The sequence below is a fragment of the Acinonyx jubatus genome, chromosome A1 (genome assembly GCF_027475565.1).
Source record: "Acinonyx jubatus isolate Ajub_Pintada_27869175 chromosome A1, VMU_Ajub_asm_v1.0, whole genome shotgun sequence".
Taxonomy (NCBI): Eukaryota; Metazoa; Chordata; class Mammalia; order Carnivora; family Felidae; genus Acinonyx; species Acinonyx jubatus.
Window position 1 is genome coordinate 94,139,029 of NC_069380.1, and position 24,243 is coordinate 94,163,271.

Here is a 24,243-nt window from a genome sequence, read left to right on the forward strand (position 1 = left end):
TTACATTGTAGCTATTACTAACCGTCACAGTCAAAGGTATGAAATGAAGGACACATATTCTATTTGAGGGTTCACGTGAAGGTAGCATGTGATTATTTTGACAGTATTTGTTCAAAAATTACCGCAGAGAAACCAAATTCGTGGAGAAGATTCTGAGCTTTAAGACTTGCTTCGGTGGCTGGTGGGCGAACTCCAAAGGTCCCTGATCTGGTCACCTTTTTGAGAAGTTTCAATAATTGTTAATTGTTAATAAGCACATGCCTACAAGCATACCTACACACGACACAAACAACAGATACTCCTTTTGGAGGTTTTCTGTCCAGGAGTCTGGGAACCCGAAATCCTGGAGTGTGGAGAAAGCGGTTTCCCACCAGGCCTACCCACTAAGCAAGGGAGGCAGGCTTGGACGCTGAGATGGTCACTGGCAGACCCAGCCCATTCCTGCCGTATTTGTTCAGATCATTAGGAGGGTGCCAATTAGCGCCTATTTCGGTGAAGGTTTTGTGTTGTGAACATCTGTCCACTAGCATCTGGCCATGGCCCAAGTCCATTTCACAAGAAACACCAAACAGCTGTCAGATGGTCCTGCGTTTGGATGGGTACCAAACGAACACAAAACTCCATGCCACCAGGGAGGAGGGGCCCCAGTTCCTATTATCCAACTCCGGATGTACCCGGTGTCCAAGCTCTGACTCGATAGCACATTCCCTAACTCCTGACCAGCAACTTACTGATTTTTGTGAATTAGGTTTTGCCCAGCGCAGTAAATACTTGGGATGGGTAGAGCCAGAATGAAGTTGTGTTTGCTGGACAACTGATGATGAGTGTGGCCTTTGTTTTTCCTTTGTGATCACCCACCTTCTTTTCTGCCTTCTCATTACACCTCAGGGAGGTAGGGGCGAAGGCTGGGTCAGACTAGGGATTTACTCTGCGACCCATCCGCTCTGCAGTTTTGGGGTTCACACGTTAGTTAGGTTTGGTGGAAAACAAGAGTTTAAGGCCCATGAATCAATGCGACGTTTTCAGTTTGCTAGTGTAAGTGCTCAATGCCACATAATAACTTAAAGTTGTGTTGCAGAAAATAACCTCTTCATATTTATACATTGGTTCTGAGTCAGGTATTAAATTAACAGATCTTTGGGCCCTCTTTGTTAGTGAAAATTTCTGAATTTTGTGATTTTACATATAATGTTAAATGCGATCGAAATTCCGCATACAGAAAACTAAGCGATAAAACCCCTCTGTATTATTTCCTCGGAATTTCTATATTCTCTGTTTCCAGAACACGAGAAAGTTGTAGCTTGGGACATGTGGCATAACCCTGACCAGCCCAGGCTCCTAACTGGGCACTAGACCCCAACAAAGGCAAATTTAAAATGGAACGAATCCTAGTTGCCCCACCCAACACTTTATTTAATATTTTGGAAGTATCCAGTAGGATCTAATATATAATATAGCTTGATGCACATAGTAGGTATGCACTAAATATTTCCTAAATAAAATAATGAATGGCAATTCACTCAGCTATTGTGAATAATGCTGTGGCATACAAAAGAGCAGACAGGCAGAGACAGAAGCAGGCAGCAAGGCTCTTCTGGATGCTATCATCTTGTCATCATCTTGTCTTTTCAGTTTTAACTTCTATGCCAAGAACCATACCCTGCTGGTGACATAAAACACTGAATTTAGCCAGTTCTAGTAAGAGGACTTGTTGTCAAATTATAATAGCTAATTTTTATTGAGTGCTTATTGTATACCAGACATCATTGTGGTACAGTCACACTGAGTCATGAGAATTGCCTTCGGAGGTAGGCACTGTTTGTATTCCATTTTTACAGAGGAGGAAAATGAGGCACGGAGAGGTTAAGTAACTTTCCCAAGATCTTAGTAGAATAGGAAACTCCAGAGCTCATACTTTTTTTTTTAAATGTTTATTTTTTGAGAGAGAGAGAGAGAGAGAGAGAGAGAGAGAGAGAGAGCGCATGAGCAGGGGAGGGGCAGAGAGAGGGAGAGAGACACAGAATCCGAAGCAGGCTCCAGGCTCTGAGCTATCAGCACAGAACAGAGCCTGACGCACGGCCCGAACTCACCAACCGTGAGATCATGACCTGAGCCGAAGTCGGATGCTCAACTGATTCAGCCAGGCACCCCCAGAGCTCATATTTTAAGTACTCCCTGATGTCAGCCCTTTAAAAGAAAAGAAGTTGACTCCCAAGTGTCATTTGACCCTCAGCTTCACTGTCTGTGTGTCTGGCACTCATGTGGTCTCGTTCTTCCTGATGTGAAGCATCAAAACTATAGGGAGATCATCATGGCCACCAGTAACCACTTACATTGAATTCGTGCCGTTCTGCTGCTATGAGCCGGATGTACTTGGGGCCTCGTAACGTTCCCTCCTCAACTTACCGAGGATGCCGACGCTGTACGTGCAACAGAGAGCTCCCGCGTCTGAAATGGACTCTGTGCACTTCTGGTAGACTCCGGAGCGTGCGTGCTTTCATCCGGGAAAACGCAGCGTTGGCGCTAGTGTCAGAAGTAGGTATGCACCGTAGTCGAGGCAGCACCGTAGGCATCTCTTCTTGCCACCTTCAGAGAATAAGCTACAGACAGCTGGAACTTCGTCTTGGAGGGTTTGGAATAGGGGAGCATGTTGAAGTCTGAGAACTCTTCCCTTAGGGCTAATTACGCCATAGGCTTTGAGGCTGTATCCGGTCAAACATCTCGCCCCCAAGGGTGGTTGAAATGTTTTTCTTGACAGTTGTAATTTTTCTTTAAACTTATTACAGGAGGCCTTTTGGACATATTTAGAGCCTTTGTTACTGCATATTGCCCTTTTGCACACATACACGTATTCGGAGTTTGACTTCAGTTCCCAGGTCATCCGAGTGTGTGTTTTTCCACGCGGTATCGTCCTCTGTGCCGTCAGCAGCTTTGGTGAGGGGCGCATTTAAATTTGTTCACAGTGTTTCCAAACCAGGCATCGTCAGCTTCTCTCTCTCTTTTTTTTTTTTTTAATTTTTTTTTTTTTAACATTTTATTTATTTTTGGGACAGGGAGAGACAGAGCATGAACAGGGGAGGGTCAGAGAGAGGGAGACACAGAATCTGAAACAGGCTCCAGGCTCTGAGCTGCCAGCACAGAGCCCGACGCGGGGCTCGAATCCACAGACCGTGAGATCATGACCTGAGCCGAAGTCGGCTGCTTAACCGACTGAGCCACCCAGGCGCCCCATCTCTCTCTCTTTTTTTTAATGTTTATTTATTTTTGAGAGAGAGAGAGAGAGAGAGCACGAATGAGCAGGGAGGGGCAGAGGGAAGGAGACACAGAAACAGAAGCAGGCTGCTGGCTGCAGGCTCCTAGCTGTCAGCACAGAGCCTGATGTGGGGCCTGAACCCACACGATCCGTGAGATGACGACCTGAGCCGAAGTTAGACGCTTAACCGCTTAACCGACTGAGCCACCCAGGCGCCCCGGGCATCCTCAGCTTCTTGACCCTCTATTTAGAGACCGTGTCTAGCCAGGCTGGGTTAACTGCTGACTAGCTGCTTAGAATCCCTGCCTCGTTTTTCACCTTCACGGAGCTACACCAAAGTGGTTGTGTTGAGATTGAACTAACACTAGAGGGCAGCCTGCAAGTTGGAAACAACAGGACAGCAAAGTATTATCACAGTCAGAAAGTAATGTGGAGTTCAGTCTCTCAGCGTTCTGACACCCCACTGAGGTATGGTGTCCCCACGTAATATATAGGTATGAAATTACTCCTTAATGTTGAATTTGAATTGGCCTTTAAAATAAGACTTGAAGGCAAACTTAGGGAACTTGTCTCCCTTCTAGAAACTCGGTTTGTTAGGCCTCCCTGTGGAAATTCATCCTGTTCTGTGTTACTTCCGTTATTTACTCTCTTTTTAAAATATGGAGTAAGGCTTTCTTGGTACAGGTTTTGTTTAGAAACCCCTGAAAGAGGGGCGCCTGGGTGGCTCAGTCGGTTAGGCGTCCGACTTCGGCTCACGTCATGATCTCAAGGTCTGTGAGTTCGAGCCCCGCGTCGGGCTCTGTGCTGCCAGCTCAGAGCCTGGAGCCTGTTTCGGGTTCTGTGTCTCCCTCTCTCTGACCCTCCCCTGTTCATGCTCTGTCTCTTCGTGTCTCAAAAATAAAATAAAAATGTTAAAAAAAAAAAAGAAAAGAAAAGAAAAGAAAAGAAACTCCTGAAAGAAAGATGTCATGTGAAGGGTAACTAGGGAATGCCCATCTTTTTAGGATCCTTTTTTTCACAGTGTTAATATTGGTTATTTTCAACTCTTAATGACATCGGAGGGTTCTGCTGGACAGCTGTACTTATATCGGCCCTTATCTAAAGGTTGATCCCATAAAATGAAACCCGAGATACCTCAGTCACTGATGTAATGAAGATTTCTTTCTTCCAAAGTAAGATCTTATTAAACACATTTTTTTTTCCTTCCACTACATACGCAGCATTCAATTTTAGCACAAGGCGGCAAATAAGGCCTCGTGTCTGCTAACCCTGTCTTAGTAAATAAACAACACAAGTTAGGTGTTATTTGTGTTTTGTGAATTACATCATCTATAACATTTTTGGTCGCATAAGGCAATTCAAGAGATTAAACACATATAAATAGGCCCAACACGGAGTGGGGTGGGGAGCCGTCAGCACTTGGCCACTCCTGCCCTTTTGTAACCTGTTTTTATCGGTGCGCTGGACGGTCCCTTAGTCGTTCTCAGGTTATCCGCCTCTTGTTAGGGCATTAACCTCCCAAATGTTGAGAAAGTGGTCCCAGCTCCCAGACCAAATGTGACAGTTGAGACACTTTTTTTTTAAGTTCATTTATTTATTTTGAGAGTGAGAGCATGAGCATGAGTGAGAGGGGGAGAGAGAGAATCCCAAGCAGGTTCCGCACTGTCAGCGCAGAGCCTGATGTGGGGCTCAAACTCATGAGCTGAGAGATCTTGACCTGCACTGAAATCGGGAGTCGGATGCTTCGCCAACTGAGCCACCCAGGCTCCCTGACAGCTGAAACACTCTTAATTTCAAAATCTTTAGTGTTCGCTCTACAAAGCTGGGTGTGAGCACAGTAGGGCTCTAGGGCCAAGGCTTTGGTGTTTGGCCTGTTACGTGTCTTTTAAATCTGGGGTAAGATGGCTGTGAAATATGAACTCTTTTGTTTGTAAACTGGAGTTCCTTCTTGGCCACTGACCCCCACCCTCCTCTCAGTTCCCCAGTTATGACATCTTGGAGCCATTTCCCCTCCTTCTCCTTCCTCACCCAACGCATCCAACTGGTCCCTATGTCCTGACGCCTGTATCTTACCAACCTGCTCAGAATCCATTTCCTTTGTTCCACACACAGTGCTGGCAGATTTCTACCTCTAAAGGCCATCTCTGATGATGTCATCTTCTTGCTGAGAAGCTTCAGTTGTCTGCAGCTCCGGGTCCCTCTGGAGCATGGCAGAGTCCCCCACAGAGTGCTCTCAATCCCCTTCTGTCCTCAGCCTTCCACGCCACATCCCCAAGTCACCAGGAGGACCCCTTGCCGCCCTGGGGCCAAGTCCTCTATTTCCCTGCTTTGAGCGTTTGCTCGCGCTTTTCCCTTAGCCCCCCGGCTTTTCTTCCCCTGCCCTCTCACCTACTGAAACCTCACTCCTTCAGGCAACTCAGATGCTTCCTCCTTCACAAAGTCCTGCCTTACCTCCCGGCTGGGTAGAGCTCTCCCTTCCTGTCCTTCTTAGTATCCTTAGCTAAGTACCCCAGCTTAGCAAATGCACTCTGCTTTAGGGATGGAGAGTAATCAGACCTTACACCAGAGTGAGTTTTCACATATCTACTTTGCTTGCTAGAATGTGGGCCCAGGGTCTGGCCCACGTTGGGTACACAGTCGATGGGTAAATTCTGCACTAGGTCGTCATTGTACCTCTGCGGCATATCTAGAATCTGCCTGGTGTAAGTGCTAAATATATGATCTGTTGGATTAAATTGATTTGCTGCTTTCACTAGGCCTGATAGACTGGACCAGGCTGTCAAATGACCTTTGTCAGAGGGAAGATCCACTGACGTTGTGCCATACGGTCTGTTTACTCCTTGCTAAAAACATGCTCCTGTGTCAATGGGTACAAGTTATCAGCCCCTGGAGGATACTCCTGCCGGAATGTGTGGTTCACCCTTCTGTCCCTCCATTCTACCGTGCCCCAGGGACAAGGTGTACCTTAATAGTGCTGTTTATTTGGATCCCTTCTATCAAACAGGACTAGAATCCCCATTAAAAACATCCTCCATTTTGCAGTTCATCTCCTTACAGATGGCAACTCAAGACCCTACGAGCCTCTGGAGACAATGTCCTGAAATGGCATTCCACTGAGAAGCAGGGACTTAGGTCCATTTGCACTGATAACCTCAGGTGGAGTCCTTGGAAAGCTCCTTTTTAAAAAAATTTTGTTAATTTTATTTATTTCAATGGGGGAGGAGCAGAGAGAGAGAGAGAGAGGGAGAGAGAGAGAGAGAGAGAGAGAGAGAGAGAGAGAGAGAGAGAGAATCCCAAGCAGGCTCCGTGCTATCAGCCCAAAGCCCAACATGGGGCTCGATCCCATGACTTTGAGATTATGAACTGAGCCAAAATCTAGAGTTGGACGCTTAGCTGACTGAGCCACGCAGGTGCCCTCTTGAAAAGCTGCCTCTCAACTTGTTCTGTCCGTGTTCAGTCTGCACAGTAGGAACATCTATGGTTGGGAGGCTATCGTCGTTTTTCAAAAATTTTTAAGTATTGAGCAAACAGGGCAGTGGGGTGGAGGAGCACAAAATTCAGGTTCAGAAGATTAGGGACCTTGTCGCAAGCCCTTCCCTCACTGGAGGTACTCTTAGGCCAATTATTTGGCCTCTCTGAACCTCAGTTATCTCATCTTTAAATTGGGCATAATACCTGCCCTGCCTAACCCGGGTTGTAATGATGTTAAATGAGGCAATGTTTATAAACGCGCTCTGCAAAATATCCTTATGATATAAATAAGGTCTTTATCATTAATAATAACACTGTTAAATACCATTCATGTTGGTGGTTATCAACGCACCTGATACCTGAATGTGATGTGGGACTCAGCAAGACTCCTTCCTAGGCAGAACAGTCCTGTCTTGGCACCTCGCTGCTGGAAGCCAGTGCATCCTCTGCCCAGAAGGTGCCACTCTGGGAAGATGTGTCTTCACTTGAAACACAGGCAGTGAGAAACAAAGAAATATGCAAATATGCTATGATGACTTTTAATAGAAAGAGCCTTCGGAGTTAAGACTAGTAGGTATGGTTGACAACAAGCAAGAAAAGACATTGTCCTAGTCCTACTTACAAAACCCTTTCAAGTTCTGCTCAGCATAATTTGCATTTCAATAACACTGTGATAATGTCAAGCTATTCACAACATTTCAAAGCCTTCTCTTGCACACCTGGCATGTTGTAGGATCTGCTGGGGAACTGGCTGTGGCTGTTTTCTAACAGCAGAGGCAATTATGTTGTCCTTTTCATTCTGGGGAGCGGATGTGTTTGGGCAATATTAACGGGTCTGATGTTCTGGACACGACAAAATACGGGAACGAAAGCTCCGCCCTCCACGATATCCCACGAGAATTAATTAACCAGCATATTCAACACACTGAACTTCCCCTCGTCACAAATGAGAGGAAACACCTTGTAGAGAAAAGTTGACTTTTGAATAGAAAGCCTTTCCCTGTACTCTGTACATCCCTTTAAAGAGAAAAGTACCCAGTAGATGCTTGCGACCTTTTCTCTTGGCGACCCTGGAAAGCTACTCTCGTTGTTTCTACTCTCTATATCATCAGCAGCTCCCCTCCGCTGAACAAGCCTGGGATCTTGCGTTGACTTTACTTGCACTAAAAGTAAACGCATATTGCACACAATGGGACAACCATCTCAAAAATTATTCTGGACAATCACTACGCTAGAACACAGCACAGCAAATGTGACAAATCCATTTAATTTAGGTAATTTCTCCTTATGATGCTTACACATCGGTAAGCTTAATTGTAAAAGTTAAGCATTTATAATTCATAAGCACAAATTATGCTAAACTAGATGTGTTATGTGCTATTGGAGTTTTATGTAAGCTACAAAATGATTATTCACACAGAAATTTAATTAATAAGATACTTATAATATAATTAATATATTATATCTAACTTTTATTAGACCCTCTAGTTAAAAGTCGAACATAAGTGGCACATTAACATTATAATTCAGCTTCTTGATATCTGTAGTAAAACTCATGACACAGGAAAAAGTACTTTTAACGAAAAGTAAGACCTCTTTCTCTCCCATGCTTACCCTATTCCCTAGTCATTATGTTTAGCACACACTTAACAGGTACTTTTGGGCCAAGGAAATTTGGTCCACTTGGTCCACTGCCCCCAGCATAGAGTATCTTTCATTTGAAAGAACTCATGACTTAGACTCAGGTCATGATCTCACAGTTCATGAGTTCAAGCCCTGCGTCAGGCTCTATGCCATCAGCTTAGAGCCTGGAGCTTGCTTTGGATTCTGTGTCTCCCTCTCTCTCTGCCCCTCCCTCACACATGTTCTGTCTCTGTCTCTGTCTCTCTCTCTAAAATAAATAAACATTAAAAAAAATTAAAAAAAAAACCCCCTCAAAGTCCCATTCCATCTTGAAAAGGAATGGCCTCTCATCCCCTTAGGAGCCAGTAAATATCATCAATTTTGTTAACTAAATTCCTTTAAAGTTAAAAATGCATCCCCCAAAGATTGAAAGTACTCTGTACCACTTATAAATGTCAGTTGCCCTTCAAGTGATTCTTCTTTCTTTACATGACCATTTTGCAAATGATACAGAATCACATTTTTCATAGAGGAACCTAGTGCGTTTTGCATGGCAACGTAATGGAAGTGTGTTTAAGTCACTGCCGTCTGAAAATGTTCCACCAAAAATAGAGCCTCCAAGGCACTGACGTCTTGGAGGCACAAAAGAAAATCTGTAATCAGAAATCATTAATTAAGGTTAATTAAAGTCCATATTGTATCTGACAGACATTCACACAAAAGTACTGCTTACTTTTCTTTAGGCTGTGTGTGCGATACGATGTCCACCTGGACACCAAAGAGTAACCACAGTCTCATTATTGTCAAGAGGACAGCAACTTGAATTCACACGAACTCTTCTTCCAAGGGAAAAAAAAAAGCTTCTGATCGGAAATATTAGTACACTGTCCTCCCCATCACTATGCCTTTAAGAAAAATTAAAAAAAAAAAAAAAAAAACTTACTTGTGAGACTACCGTAAAATGAAGAAGACCTATTTTCTATCCTGCCAAATAATCAGAGGTCCGTAATACTGAATTTACAAATGCATGTTTTCTTTGCTTCCCAGAGATAGTGGGAAGGGGAGGGGGAGAAGGGGGGTGCTGATAATTGCGGCCTATGGGTAAGCCAGACCACATGATCAAAATCTGCTGTGACACTTAAAAGCGTTTCTCCACGAGGAATTCTGGTGCCCAGAAGCCTGGTGAAGCCAGTAGCAATTAAGGCCATGTTATCCTTTTAATTTACTTGAAATTATTGGCCTCTAAAATCAATCATTTAGTGTGGTCGGGGAGGGGAGGGGTCAATATAATAGACACGTGCATTAAAAACGCTTGTTGATCTTACTCAAAAATTTTGGCAGGCTGGGACTGGGAAAATTTTAAACGGCTGCTTTGACGCTCCCACCCTGAAATAAAAACTAGTCATTTTCTAGTAAGGGGAGGCGGGGGGGAAGTGACCAGTTTTCTAGATTAGGGCCATTGGTAAATGAATTCAAGGTTTTCTTCCCGTGAATCTGCCTGGGTTTTTTGTTGGAGGCCCTGCATGTCCTGACTTCAGTGCTGTGTGCCTCAAGTGTGGGATTGTTTTATGTTTTAATCTACAAAGGAATGAAATGGCTTGGCTTGGACTGGTAGGAGTCCTTGAAAGTCCACTTGAGAGATGGGAACTCCAGCATTGCGACGCGTACCAGTATCTGTTCCACACGGCCAAATGCACCTAACAAAGGAAAGCTGTGTTCTCCATCACCCACAAAACACATAAATCACTGGGTGTGTGTGTATCTCATTCTTGCAGCAACTTCCTCCTCCCTGTCTTTTCTGGACTCGGTCACCCAATACATACACCACCAGGCAGCTTTTCCTAATCAACCCTGAAGTCACAAACCTAACAACAAAACCCGCCAAAGATGAGAATTCCAGAAAGGAAAAAAAAAAAAAAAAAAGCTCATGGACTCCAGAGCTGACAGGGCTGTTAGCTCTGTGGGCCAGGGTCGCAAAATACAGCAAAATGATCTCTAGCTCCTCAGGAAGGTGCGTCAAGCCTAAGAAAATCATAGAGGTTAAACCTGAACTTAAAGCACGGACCGTTTCCATCGCCACGCCAAAGCGTGCGGCACTCCTGAGGTCCTTCCGTGTAGTCAGCAAGCTGCAGAGCCCAAACCGAATCATGAACCTGACGTTTTGAGCAAAGCCACGCACGCCCTCATTTACCTCCGCACTTGTGAATAGCCTTAACGAAGAGCTCGCACCCTTCGGCTTTCTTGTCGAAAGATGAAAGTGACATCGGCCCCTGGACGGTCATTCCCCACCCCCCCGCCCCCCACCAGGAAGAGTGAGCAAGAGGCAGATCCTGGAGTAGATATCAGCTGGATATGCACATAACAAGGTCCAGAGAGACCTTCTCAGAAGTCGCCTCTTTTAATCCAACACTGAATTATACGAGAGGCGGTTTTCGGTGCTTTCAGAGCACCACAAAGTGCCAAGATAACTGCGAGGCTTGCACGCCCCAGTATATCTCGAACCTTTCCCAAGACACCCCAACACTATCTGAGGCACTGAAACTATGGCAACCGAATAAGAAAGCAGCCTCCATGATTAATAGATGAAGATCCCAGCGACAGTGTCTAGCTAGGGCCATCATTCATGATGCGAGAAGAATTAGCACGGAATCCATCTCGCAGACCACTTACAAGGATCCTTCCTATAAAAAAAAAAAAAAAAATCCACCTAACTGCCATTCGGCCGCATGCACTCTGGTTTAGAATGCCGCAAACAATTTGGTTTCTATTTCTCACTCCCCATGCGGGGATGGGGATGTTCTCAGTGACTCAGATGCTCACATTTTTGGAATAATGAAAGGCTTAATAGATTGGCTTTCCACCTGGGTATTTGAGGCCTAAGCACAAATGCATTCAAACACCAAAATATGTGAATGAAGTCCTGTGGTTCTCGGGGTAAAAAGGAGGAAAGACAGTTGTTGGATTGTTTGGGTGGGTTTTTTTTTTTTTTTTTTTTGTGGAAAGCAGTTTTTCATACAGCATTCCGTTTTCAGGAAAGGAACGTTGCCATTCACCAGCTCAATCAGCATTCTCTCAGTTTCCTCGTTGGAGGACAGTAGGAGTCTGGGGGAGGGGGAGGCAAGGGCTGGAGTCACTGTAATATTAATGAGAAGATGGAAAATACGTTCCTTAAAAGAAGATTCAGGAATAGGAGAAAGGAAAAAAGGACGGAGCCTTCACAGGAAAGCTTGTCTATAAAAGGCTCATCTAACGCCAGGACGTAATTACTATATTCTTCATTTCTTCCCACTTCCTAAAATGTTTACTTTCCAGCGGCATGTTGTCACTGTGTTCAGTGACACAGCCCGTTGTGTTCTAGAAATGCTTCACATCAAATCATGGCAGAGGCTTGGTCTGAAATACGTTGGCGGGGGCAGAAGGGATAAGAGAGGGGTGAAGAAGCATCAGTTTTTAGAGATCCTTCTAAATTGTTTTAATTGGCGTGGATTCTTTAAATTAAATATTCTACAGATGGCAATTACAGGTTAGTTAGAAACCACCAGAAAGTGCTGAGTCACATTAAATGAAAGCCTCTAAGGTCTAAGGGCTGTGTGTGGAAATACCTGTCTAACAGTTCTTTCAAAGCAACAGCCATCACACTTGCTGCTGGAAAGGGCCTGGCCCTTCGGTCTTTGGGGTGTGTTAATTGTGGATTTATTTCATTGTCTTGACATCCTCTTTCCATGCACAAAGTTTAAGAGACAATTTTTTTTTTCTCCTCGATGAAAATAACTAATTGTAAGCCATGGAGGGAGTCTTGCTTCTCCTGGGTGGAGAGGGAGACCATCGGGGAATTGTGATAGTACCAGTTTCTTGCCCCTGTCCCTGTGCCTTTTAGAGGTGCAGCTGAGAAGTATCGTCTGAATCAAATGTCAGATGATATGGCAGTATACCAGTCAGTACAGTAAATGCTGTCTCTCTTGGGGTCGGCCAACTGCTCCATTTGGTGGGGACGGTAGTGGTTTGTTTCTGCACGGAGACTCCTGCTCTCCCAAGCATAGTTCACGCGTGGCGAGAGAAGAGTGACACGGCAAGTGTATGGCCACCAGGAAGGCAGTCTGGGAGAAGTCCCAGCCACCGCCTCTTGGAACACTCAGCGGGGAGACAAGCCTCTCTCCTATGACAGGTATGGCCCTTGGGGTCAATTCAGCTCATCCCTGAACCGATATTATGGGCTGCTCTTGGATTCTTTAGTTGTATGCAGGTTGTGTATTTTATTTTTCAATGTTGGGAAGTGAAGGCTATCATATTTAAAAAAAGAAAACTAGCCATCCTCTGGGCTCTTATGTGATGTAAAGTCTTGTGCTGCCTGCTAGGGTTTTATTTGTGTAATGTCTTTTCTTCCATGTTTTTGGTGTGATATTTCAACATTGAAAGTTAGGAAAAGGATCACGACTCCTCTTCTGGTGCAAATGACCCTTTCACACGCTTCCCAGCTTAAAACCCTTGTCCCTGTGGCCAACTCACAGTGTGAATGTTCATTTCTAGTCCAAAGGCTGTTTCCTTTGCATCATCTCTGTCTGCTGCACTTTTGTGGCCATTTCCTTTGTACTGTCCCACCAGGGCACTCTCCATGACTACCGTCACCGAGAAAATCATAACATCTAGTATTTAAAGAGCATGTATCGTGTGCCAGGCATTGTGCTGTGAATTTTACAGATGTTATATTTCCTCTTCTTAGCATCATACCAGCATCTTACAGACAGAAACTGAAGCAGAGACGTAACTGGTTCAAAGTCACGCTCTTTGTAAATGGCCAAAAATGGGATGCGGATCCCGGTGTGTCATGTGTGCCTAAGAAGCGTGGCCTCTGCAGTGCCCCTTTACCTGCCCACTGCCTTCCCCTGACAGTCCCTCCACATTTATAAATTGTATGTCACAAAATCGTAATGAGTTCTCCCCTGTTACAGCAAGGATCAAAACTCCTCTCCTACTACCCTTGGTTCACCCTGACATGTCTGTTCTACATTAATGCTTACATTGACATGAACTATTTTAGGACTTACCTCAGCAAAAACAATGCTCTTACTTTTTATAATGCCTGGCAGAGTGCCACCCCCCGACCTTGCCCGATTTAATGGTCACACTGAAAGCTTTCATTACTCCAGGCGGTTGGCATTCTCATTAATAGGGCTGCTATACATGCTCTATGTAGACTGTGAATTTTCAGTGAACTTGAGGATCTTATTTAATTTCATAATGTGGTTTATGCTAAAATGTGACATCAACAGCATATAATCTTTTATGGTTTAGAAGACGATGAAGCAAGGTCTCTGCTAGGCTGGAGGCGGGAAGGTCTGGGCTGGGGAGAAGGGAATTAGCATCAGACTTCTCAAGTTTCCAGAGCACATTTCATATTTTACCAAAAACGTTCACATTTGTGACTTCATGTTATCTTCCTAGCAGTCATAGAAGGTAGGAAGCACAGGTTTACTATTCGCAATTTTTATTTAAAATACTGCAGCTCTCGGGGCACCTGGGTGGCTCAGTTGGTTAAGCATCTGACTTTGGCTCAGGTCACGATCTCACAGTTCACGAGTTCGAGCCCCACATCGGGCTCTGTGCTGACAGCTCAGAGCCTGGAGCCTGCTTCCGATTCTGTGTCTCCCTCTCTCTCTGCCCCTCACCCACTCACGCTCTGTCTCTCTGTGTGTCTCAAAAATGAATACATATTTTTAAAAAATTAAGAAATAAAAATTAAATAAAGTACTGTAGCTCCAGGGAGGTTAAATGGCTTGTCCAAGGTAGGAAGAGTCTTGAACCCAGGACATGCGACTCCAAGTGCAAGACCCTTAACAGCAGTTATCACTGTACTAGTAGAAGTACAGGGCAGAAATGTGGGTTCGTTAGCAGACCATTTCCTCCTGTTAGAAAGGTGAATTTTCAAAAGTACTACTAGCAAACTCCAGAAAAGCAAGACAGTTCTGTGGCCAGTGGTTAGAATGCCGACCGAATGAGGCCAAAGTCAAAAGCTCAATCCCCACAAGTGCTGGCTGTCTTCCTAGCTCTGTTTCTTGGCAAGTTGCTTTTTTACCTAACTCAGATTCCCTCCAGCTTCACCCAGGTGTCCCACAGATGTGTGTTCTTGGCCACAGAGGGGACTGGGTGAGAGTGTGGGAATGAGCAGGCTCCAGTCCGTCACCAAGACTGGGAAAACAACCCACAGTGAATGCTCCACTAATGGTGCATGAGACATATCACCTGTGTGCATGGAAGACCGTGTTATACACTCACTCACTCACATATGCAGGAAGTATTCCACTGGATGAAAACATAAGAAAGGAAAACAAGAGCAGACAAAAGAGGTAAAGACTAGTGTTTGCAAAAAGATGCACCTTGTACCGATTCATCAATGAGTTGATTCAGCTCATCTCATGAATGGCCTATGATGTGCCAGGCACGGGTTTTAGGTGTTGGAGATACAGCAGTGAACAACACATGAAAAGTCTTTCCTCATGGCCTTGCATTCGAGTGGGAGACAGAAAAAACATATAGTCTGTCAGGCTGTAAAAAGTGAGAAGGGAAACAAGTGAGGCAGTCCAGGGAGGTAGGGAGTCTTGGGGGAAAGGGTGAAGTAAATAAGGCGATCAGAAAAGGCTTCACTGTGAAAGTGACATTTGCACAGAGACCTAAGGATATGAGGAGACAATCACATGGCTGTCTGGGGAAAGAATCATCCAAAGCCATGGAAGAGCAAGTGTGAAGACCATGCAAAGGACCCTGAAGACGATCCAGCAATGGCACTACTAGGGACTTACCTAAAGGCTACAAAAATACAAATTCAAAGGGGCATGTGCCCCCCAATGTTTACAGCAGCATTATCAACAATAGCCAAACCATGGGGAGAGACCAAATGTCCACTGACTGATGAATGGATAAAGAAGATGTTGTGTATGTATGTGTGTGTATATACATACAATGGAATATACACACATACATACAATGGAATATTACTCAACCGCCAAAAAGAATGAAATCTTGCCATTTGCAAGGACATGGATGGAACCAGAGTATATTATGCTAAGTGAAATAAGTCAGAGAAAGATAAATATGATTTATTCACATGTGGAATTTAAGAAACAGAACAGATGAACATTAGGAAGGCAGGAAAGAGCAGAAAGGGAAACAAAACACAAGAGGCTCTTAAACGATAGAGAACAGACTGAGGGCTGCTGGAAGGAGGTGGGTGGGGAAGGGGCATCAAGGAAGGCACTTGTTGGGATGAGCACCGGGTGTTGTATGTTAGTGATGGATCACTGAATTCTACTCGTGAAACCAATATTGCCCTGTATGTTAACTAAAATTTAAATTTAAAAAAAAAAAAAAAAAGGACCATAAAGAGAGCACGCCTGGCATATTCACATAGCCCCAAAGGGGGGGGGGGGGTCAGAGAGGTGGGGATCAGAGCACAGACATGTAGGGCCACAAAGGCCATAGGACACACTTTGGCTTCTGCTGGAATGAGATGGGAAAGCATTTGAGCAAAACTGATCTCATCTGGCTTCGATTTTTTTTTTTAAGTTTATTTATTTTGAGAGAGACAGAGACAGCATGAGTGGGGGAGGGTCGGAGACAGGAGACAAGAGGATCCCAGGCAGGCTCCACACCGACAGCGCAGAGCTCGATGCAGGGCTGGAACCCATGGAACCCCAAGATCATGTGACCTGAGCAGAAACCAAGCGTCACCTCCTAACTGACTGAGCCACCCAGGCGCCCTCTGGCTTCAAGTTTTTAAAAAGTCACTTTGGCTGCTGTGTTGAGAAACGACTATAGGGGGGCAGGAGCGGAGCAGGGAGACTGGTTGCAGGCTGGCACAGTAAACCAGCAGGAGAGAACACTGACTTGGCTACTCTGAGGGCCACAGAGGTGGGAGATCTGGAGGAAGTCCTCAGGCATTCTGAAGGGGAGGGGTCAGCAGCCTTGCAGGCGGAGCGGCTGTGATGACAGAAGAGAAGAGAAGAGTGGAGGATCTAACTGTTAAGTGGTTACATGCAAGCAGCTCTAACAGTTACCAAGATGGAGAAGATGATAATAAGAAAAGCATATTTGGGGGGGAAAGATCCAGAATCGGGTGTTCTAAACATGTTAGGTGGGCGATACCTATTGGATCCAAGAAGAGCTACCTAACTTTTGGCATTTACTACTTGAGAGACCCAAGAGAGAGAGGTCCCGGCTGAAGACGTGACTTGGGAAACATCCGAATACTGATCCTTTTATGGGGCACTCTCCATTACTGCAATTAGAATGACTCTAATCGAAAGGTTTTGCAAGAACTCACCTGCTTCACAAAGCAGGGTGCCCTTGGGTATATACTCCACTGTCATAGTCCCATGCTGAGGAGCCTGTACTGCCTCCTCCCCTTGACGTTTGTGTGGTGTGACATCTTACTTGCCCATTTCAGAGGGATTAAATGCCTCCCGCCCTCCCCTACCTTACCACATCCCCAAGAGGCAACCGCGAGGTTGCCAGCAGAGCATAGCTCAGTGGATGAGAAAAGCCTTCCCTGTGGAGTAGAAATATCTCAGAGGTGACTTGGCTCTGGGGTACCTCAAGAGAGTAGGGGGACACTGATGCGGGAGGGCACGGCAGGATGTTTCCAGGCTCCGCCTTCCTCCGGACGCGTCAACCTCCAGGCACCCCGCTGTAGGAGGAGGACAATAAATGGTCTAAACCTGGGGCGGGGGAGGGGGGAAACCATACAGAGATCCGTGCAGCCTCTCTCTGGCTTTACATACTGCTGCAAACGGCAGATGCTTAATTAAAGCCTTTGCAATTAGTTTGGCTTGTTCCGTGATTCCTTTCTGCAAACAAATAGGATGGGGAGAATATATTCGCTTTTGGCAATCTAGTTCCAAAAAACTTCTTTTCCCATGATCACTCTTTTGTCCTCCTCGGAAAAGAGCTGAACCACTCTGTACACATAGTAAAGTATCCGACTTACCTCCTCGTTCAAAACAGTATTTTTCCTTCCATTTCATATGGGAGTGCAATTACCCGTTTGCTTTTAAAGCATGAGTATTTATTTTGAATTTAATACAAGTTCTTAATTTGGGTGTCTTATTTTTATTCAGGGAAGATAACAGTCTTCCTAATTCTTGCCATCCTTCTGATTCAACATACTAAGCAGTGTTATCCGCCTACTCAAAATGCAAATGCTATATTTTTTTAATGATGGGAAAAGCATTCACTAGACTTGGAAAGAACTTGAGGCTGTGTGTTTGTGTATGTGTGTCACTGTGTGGGTAAATAAAGAGTTGCACTTATTGCCACTTGATAATAACCACTTATTTGAAGCCACGGGGACGGGGGGGGGGCGGGGAGGGGGTACCAGGTCCACTCTAAGTGGAGAAATGTGAATCATGTGTGGCTATTTCTTTCATTGATTTACCTATTCAACATTTGAGTGTCTATATGCCAGTTCTTAGGAATTTTTAGCCTATTTAAATGTAGATGTTGTATGCAATCAATACATTCTGCAGATGGCTCCTGAGACCATGATTTTGGGTGTCTGCTGAAAATTTACACATGTGGATTACATGCATTATTGAAGAGTGTGGCCCATCTCCACAGGGGGATAGTTGCAAAACATAACACGCTTTGGGAAGACTGTAAGTAAGAAACAGGAGCTACAATGCATCTTTATATCAAATTGGTAAAAGACAACCCAGAAATGAGGTTTTAAGACTGATATTCCATTCTTTTCTGCTTTCGGATTGTTTGGCAAAGTGCCTCATTCAAGAATATCCTAGAACCGGGGCGCCTGGGTGGCTCAGTCGGTTGAACATCCAACTTCGGCTCAGGTCATGATCTCGCGGTTCGTAAGTTCGAGTCCCGCGTCGAGCTCTGTGCTGACAGCTCAGAGCCTGGAGCCTGCTTCAGGTTCAGTGTCTCCCTCTCACTTCCCCTCCTCTGCTCATGCTCTGTCTCTCAACAATAAATAAGCATTAAAAAAACATTTTAAGAATATCCTAGAACCAAAATAATAATATGGGGTGGGGGTTAGTCAAGTTTCAAATAAAAGTTACCAGGTAAACAAGCATGGGTAAACCAAATTGAAATAGTGCAATTATTTTTTAACAGATAGTTTTAGGTTAATAGGTGGAGACACTGGTCTGCCACTGCTTTTAAGGTTAGGTTAATAATTAACTTTGGTGCCTGGAGTAGTTTAATCAAAGCTTACTGTAAATCATAAAACTCCATGCAGACTAAACAGGGTATTAAAAAAATAAAACGTATAAAATGCTTGCCATCTTGACCTCTGGTAGCCACTTGGAGGAGGTGTAAAAATACGATATTTTCATTCACAATTGGGGACAGGCATCTTTACTTTTGGGGAAAAGGCCTAAATAAAGGATTCATGTGTCAGGAACCAACAGTCTTTCCCCTGCCATCAGAGAGGACTTGAAGCCCCAGAAATATGTCCGAAGGAAGACCGACAATTACCAGGATTAGAGGAGGCAGAGGCACTGACCTTCCTACCCCGGAAAGACTTAACAACCAGCGCTGGGGGGCATTACATAGCTTTCCTGAGACCTGCTGGCAGAACGCCGCCGCCGCCGCGGCAACAGGGTGAAACATCTTTTCAGATTTGAGGCAAAGAAAGTTGTGCGTACAAGTGCAAGCATCTGCGTGTGTGTGTGTGTGTGTGTGTGTGTGTGTGTGTCCGCGCACGCCTGTGTTTTAAACCTTTCATGGATCCCATTCAGCAAGTAGCAACTTGATTTCCATCCAGCGGAAGCAGAAAGCGATCCCCCCGTGGCAGTAACTGGCCACCGCATTCTCAAAGCAACCAGCCACCTTTCTCCCAAGAACCGACTCGGAAGGGACGTTGGGGCTGCCCACTGCCGATACAGGCCGGAGGCCGCGGCTGCAAGTGCTTGCCTTGGCTGTGAAGACAGCAGTTCCTCCCCCGCTCCATGAACACCTGGCTCCCGTCTCCGCTCCTCCCTGGAAACCCGCCGCCGGCTGGAAAACTGCGCGTGGCACGGGGTGGGGGGCGTTGGGGGGGGCTGGGGATGCTGCACTTGGAACTGGTACTTACAAGCCAGCGAGTCCGGGCTCCTGCCCACAGGCCACCCGTGCGTCAGCCGCTGTCCAGTGGCCGCACCAGCATCCTAAACCCTCCCCCTTAACTTCCCGCCCCCCACCCTTCCTCGACTGGTCCAGCTAGTGCAGCGCGGAGACCCTGACCAAACTGCGCACGGTGGGCGCCACTGTCTGTGGGCCAGCACCTAACTCCCCGCATCCTGGGCGGTCCACCCGCTTCCCTCCGGGTTCGGTTTCCCGCGGACTGCACAAGCTGAGCCCCAATCCTGTCGTGCCCGCCACCCCTGGCTTTCAGAGAAACTTTCCAGAAGCGCCTGGTCGGGTGACCCCGCGGTGGAAAAGGAGGCGGCGCCGGGCGGAGGGGAGTCGAGGGAGCGGGAAAGACAGCCGAATCCTGTTTCCTTTCGCGAAACGCACAAGTTCGGGACTGCTCCCTGGCTCCCCCTTTACCACTCGGGTCGTGGGAGGAGGGAGCGGACCTCAGGATCCTGCTTTGCACCGTGTGCCACAGTGGGGAGCTGAGAAAAAAGAATCTGGAGAAGAGACACTTTCCACCCCAGCAGGGTCTTACAGGGTGGGTGGGCACTGTCGGGCTAGCTCCTGAGCGCCCCACTGTCCGCGAGGGAGCTCTCTAGGACGCAGCGAGTAGTTCGGACCTCCAGAACCGGTGGCCTGGGCAGAGCCCTGGTCTGGGTAGCAAGCTCTGGGTCATCTATTGCCAAGTGTTCCCACCCTTCCCCCTCAGGGACAACTCCTTTCCCTAGAGAGACCTCGTGGATTTTGGAGGAGAGCGCAGCGGCCGCCAAGCCCCGGCGTGGCGGGCTCGGTGCTGGAGGGGGACGCAGCCGCGACAGATGCTGTCCTCGCCCGGCCAGAAGGGAGCTACAGCGGGGGACAGAACCCAGGGCGGGGGGCGCCGCGCCACACCGGGAGGAGACCGTTCCTGGGCACTCTCACTCGAGCAAACAAAGCCCGGAACCTCTGGTGCCAGCGGCCACGAAAGCCGGGATGTCACCAAGTGGCAGGGCGCACGGGTACCAGGGCCATTACAAGTTTCCCCGCACTCCACAGAGCCCAGCCCAGACCCCGGGCGGACAACAAAAGATTCTCTTCGCTTTCCCACCGTCTCTGCGGAACCCCTTCTCCCACCCCAGAACCCAAACCTGGTGCTGGGCGAAAACAGCGCTCTGCTGCCCAGCGTTCGCCAGCCCTCGAGGGCAGAACCCCTTCCCCAGCCTTTGCACCAGGACTGGGAGCTTCTGAAAATCCCACCCTCTCGGGGCCTCTCTGATGCCCGTTGGCCAGAAAGTGAAGACGAGCCCCGGGTCCTGTACACACATCCCCCAGCCAGGCAGCACCGCGCGGTCGCGGTCCCGGGCGGCGCCGGGCGTGTGCGCGGCGCGGGTGGGGAAGCTCGCAACACGGAGCCGGGCGGTCTCCCCGGCACAGGGCGGAGAGGAGCGGGCCGGGCTCACGACTGCTCCCCAAGGGCCCGGCAACGCACGGGAGACAGACACCAGACAAAATAAAACGCAGCTACCACAAAGCCGACAGCGCGTGCCGGCCGGCCGCGGCCCCGGGACCCGCTGGCCGGAGGCGAGCCGCCCGGAGAGGTGGGGCGCGCCGGGGCGCCCAGCCGTACCTTTTCGGTGCATCGACGGGCAGGCGGCCGGGGCTCGGAGCGCGCTGTACAGCGAGTATCCCATTTAGTAATCCATTATCGAGGAGATCTCTCCGGGCCGCAAGCTGCGCTCTCTCCTTTGCAAGCCTTTGTCATTCCTACATGTGTGCTTGTCTCTTTGGGGGTAACAGTCGCGGCGACTACTTTCTGGGATGCAAACGCGCTGTGTTCATCTCCAATGACAGGCGCAGAAGGGGAGAGGAAAAAAGAAAGAAAGAAAAACCAACAAGGAAGGAGTGAATGTTCAAGAAAGTCTTCTCCAGGTCCAAATTCCACTTGGATTCCACTCCGGTGAGTCCCTTCGGTGGTGTCTGCGCGGATTAACAAGTCATTTCAGGGTGGGGGGCGGGGTGGGGGCTGGGGCAGGGGGCACGCTGTAGCCCCGCTCGGCGACCGCGAGGGCTGTGCCGCGGGTGTGGCGACGCTGGCCGCTACCGCCGCTCCTAAGCGGGCATCGCGGGCGGTCGGCCCCGCGGAAAAGCGCCGCTACTGCGTCCCGAGCGCCTAGGCAGCCGAGTGCGCGGGGAGCGGAGTTGGCTGCAGCCTCACCCGGTGCCGCTCACTACTCCTCTGTCACTGGAGAGGCCGCGGCTCCCGGGCGGAGCCAAGTCCCGGACTGGATTGCGCAGAGCGGACTCTCCTCCCGCAACCCCGCCTCCTTTGGCTGGCGTCTTCTCCGACCCAAAGGAGGGCTGTGGTGTTTGTGTGTGAATGTGAGTGAGCGTGGCCGAGAGGGGGAGAACCTACGCGGCGTGGCTGCAGGTGGAGCCTTGCACCGACTGGTCAGCGAGGCTTCCTTCCACCACGGTTCCCGGCCCCGCCGCGCGGTGGGTGGAGGTCCCCGTGGGATTGACTCGGGCTGGAGCCCGCCCCTGCTTCCCCCACCCCCGCATCTGCTCTAGCAAAGAAGAAGAAGGAGAAAAAAAAAAAAAAAATCCCGGACAGCATTGCTGAGCCCTGCCAAATCAGAAAAATAAATAAAAATAGACGTAGTGCAGGAGCGAGTTACAAGAAAGGATCTGTTCATCGATTTTCTTAAATGGAAAAGTTTTAAAGGATGAGGGTAAGTGAACGATGAGCCTTTCTAATTCTGATTACTGTATCAAGAGGTAGATTCCAGAAGTGACGCGCCCAGATGAATTGGATGAAAGCCGATGCGGTTAAAAACACACACATCGAAGATACGAACATTGCTATTAGTTAACGCGCATACAGCATGTTAATAAAGCATGTTAAGTAAGCACGTAAACTGTAGTACAAAGAATGGTGTCACCAACGACAGCCATAGTCCGTTTTGAAACTTAGAAAGTGTGTGGACTGTCCTTGGAAATGTAAGTAAACTTCAGAAAGACGACGCAGACAATCCCAGTGAGAATCCAACAGCTTCGTGCGAGAAGTAAATCGCAACTTCTTACACGGCGCTATTGTTACGATCACACCAAGAATGGCAGGCGCAGCCCTCCTCCACCGCGTGAACTTGCGGTCGCCAAAAAGCTTCGCAGTTACAGGTTTATGCCAACTAGTCAGGCCACACCGTGTCCCCCTCCCCCGGGCCCCTGCTCGCTCCCCGCCGCGCCCGCACGCCCCGCTAACCACTGCGCGAGGTGGCCGCGGTTCCCCAGTGGGCTTCGCAGATGGTGCGGACTGGAGCCACCGCCTTTAAAGAAAGTAGCACTGGGCCACCAAGCAGTTCTCGAAGCAAAATTTCCCAGTCATGGGGTCGGCCGTGAAAAGCGCTGGGAGGAGGATCAGGGTCCCAGTTGCCCTTAGGCCGAGTGACCTCCCTCCAATAAATGTATTAGAAACTGTACCTGTTCCCTAATGGGGACGAGGGCCCACGTTCTTTTTTCTACTGTTTCTGCTGGGAACCCAAGTTACGCACAGACATCTGCTCTTGAGGACTCACGAAGAATAAACGCACATGCGACAACACCCTGTATGTACCATATTTTTCGTGTCTACAAACCACCTGGAAAAGGTGGCGAGAACGGTGAGGCAGTCAGTCTCTGCTGTTCGCCAGAGCTGCCAGCAGGGGCCGCTATCCCCACCTTAAGCAAAAGCCACAGATCCCTGGTGGCGGGGGGCGCGGTCCTAGGTGCGCGCGCAGCCCCCGCAGCACCGGAGCCGGCTCCCGGAGAGGGCACGGGGGCGTGGGGGCTGGCGGGCTGGGCTGCGCCCTCCCGCCGCGCGGGTCTATGGGATCCGGTCCGGACTGGGGGAAGTGCCCTGGCGGGCCGGGCCGGCTCGATCCTCGGCGGCGCTGTTTAACGCCCTGATTTCGGCTGGTGACGGCAGGGCCACTGCCAAACCGGTCTTGGAGCTGGTCCGTGCGCCCTTCCCCCTCCGCCCCACCCCCCGGCGCTCCCCCCCAGCCCCTAGGTCGAGACCAAGAGGTCCCAGGGGGTTCTCCTCCAACACCTCCACCCCGCCGGGATCGTTGAGGCCCCTTCTTTGCTCCCTGCCGCTGCTTTACATGCTAATTGTGTCTGGGAAAAAAGTTCTTTAATTGGCAGAATTAGGCAGAGCAAACGAATTGTTTCACAGGCTGAACCGAATTAATTCCGGGTTTAGCTTCTTTCCTGGGAGAAACAAACAATTAAGCTGTCTTGTTTGCTTTATGGATATATTGGAAATGCCCCACATCGAGTTTCAGGATGTGTTTTTAAAGGGAAATTATTTCCATTATTAATACTTGCATGTTTAATTTGCAGTAAATCTGAGCCAAGAAGGGACAGATTAAATTTACCTAATTTTAAATTACGGAATACAAGAAAAGAGTTGGAGTTAACTTTCACCGGGCTAAGAAATGCCACCCAGGATCATCCTGGCAATTGCTAGATCCCGAGGTTTCACCATCCAGTGAGGCCCCCATCTGTCCTGGCAAGGGGACCCCTGGAGCTGGAAGACATGGAGGTGGGCTCTGCTTAACATTACTTAACAGCTGGTGACCTTGGGCAGGTTGCTCAGCTCTCAGAAGCCCCAGTGTCCGACTCCCCTGTGTCCCCTGGACTCACTTCCTAGAGATTGTATGGATTAAATGAGATGGTGAGCGTAAGCCACAAGTCTAGGGCCTGGTACGCACCGTGCTGTAAAGGTTCGCTTTAGTGTCACTGTCATCCTTATCATCCTC

The 24,243-nt window shown here is 48.0% G+C and overlaps 1 protein-coding gene across 3 annotated transcripts in view; it reads right to left on the reverse strand.

Annotated features, from left to right (window-relative positions):
- Positions 1–21,852, reverse strand: part of SEMA6A (semaphorin 6A) — a 134,677-nt gene extending 112,825 nt beyond the window's left edge. The window contains exon 1 of one of the 3 annotated variants that reach the window (XM_027076855.2): positions 21,075–21,852. The gene's annotated coding sequence lies outside the window, so the exon portion shown is untranslated. The remainder of the gene's footprint in view (positions 1–21,074) is intronic. The other 2 variants (XM_027076857.2, XM_027076856.2) reach the window with 2 other exon arrangements.
- Between the last annotated feature and the right edge of the window lie 2,391 nt (positions 21,853–24,243).